This window comes from Octopus bimaculoides, chromosome 15 (assembly GCF_001194135.2).
Source record: "Octopus bimaculoides isolate UCB-OBI-ISO-001 chromosome 15, ASM119413v2, whole genome shotgun sequence".
NCBI lineage: Eukaryota > Metazoa > Mollusca > Cephalopoda > Octopoda > Octopodidae > Octopus > Octopus bimaculoides.
This window is the reverse complement of record NC_068995.1, coordinates 37,986,812-37,988,308: the sequence shown is the minus strand read 5'-3', so window position 1 is coordinate 37,988,308 and position 1,497 is coordinate 37,986,812.

Below are 1,497 nucleotides of genomic sequence, written 5' to 3'. Positions count from 1 at the left end.
TATATATATATATATATGACTTCTTTTTCTGTACGATATATATATCAACCAAAACTTGCGCGTTTGACACATTCCCTTATTCTAGTTATAGCGTAGGTTCATTATCACGATATTTAAGTTATTTTCATCATCGTTGTGGTTGTGAATAATTTATAAAATATGTGAAGGACAATTGTTCAATGCCAATCATTTTAGTTTGAATTTCATTACCGAAATGAACGCTTTTAACGGTGTAACGCGAAGTGTGATTATTTATATCAATATATGTAATTACCTATAAATATTCAAGTTTCAATTTTTAAGAAAATAACAATACATTGCAATGAATTACATCGTTAATGAATGTACTTACTGACTGAGTACTGATTTATACGAGTAAATATTATATAATTAATAAATTGCCCTGCTTAATACTCCGTATGAGCATCCATGTATGCCATGAACTGATCGACCTACAGATTCAGCTAAAGAATAGGTTCGATTTTCTCATAATGTTTGAATATGTGTGTGTGAAGGTGAATATATGTGCATATACTTGTTTATTAATGTACATATATACGAGGATAAGTCAAAAATTATCCCCACTTGCGCCATAATATATCTTTATTATTGACACACTGCCTTCTGCGCATGCGTCCCGATAGTTAGTAATATTGTGGTCACATGATCGAAGTTTGAGCCTGATCGCGCCATTTTTCTTCTAGCTTTACAACGTAAGCGTGGCTCCACTAGCAGTGTGCACCAACGAAGAACAAAGAGCAGTCATCTGAGAGATGGTAATAGTAAACCTGTTCACCATTACATTCTCTCGAGACTGCTGAATCTTCTCGTCAGCGCTTGAGATTGACGATCGTCGTGCTACCTGTTCGGGCGTTACGCTTGTCCAGCCACTTTTAAACTTTACGATCCACCCATAGACACTCTAAGTGGTGGCGCAGTGTCCGTCTATTGTGCTAAAAGCTTACAATGAATTTCAGCACCTGACACGCCTTCCAACCAGGAACATCGGGTCCATGCTCTTTGTTCTCGTTTTGTGCACATTGCAAGTCGAGGGGCCATGCTTACATGCGGAAAGCCAGAACGAAAAATAGCACGATAAGGTTCAGACTTCGATCACGCGACCACAATAGTACCAACTGTAAGCACGCATACGCAGAAGGCAATGTACAATAATAAAGATATGTTATGACGAAAGAGCGGATAATTGCTGAGTTGCCCTCATATATGTATTCTTTTATTCTTTTACTTGTTTCAGTCATTTGACTGCGGCCATGCTGGAGCACCGCCTTTAGTGTCTTCTACTATCAAATCGACCCCAGGACTTATTCTTTGTAAGCTTAGTACTTATTCTATCGGTCTCCTTTTGCCGAACCGCTAAGTTACGGGGGCCTAAGCACACCAGCATCGGTTGTCAAGCGATGTTGGGGGGACAAACACAGATACACACATACATATATATATGTATATATATATATATATATATATATATATATATAT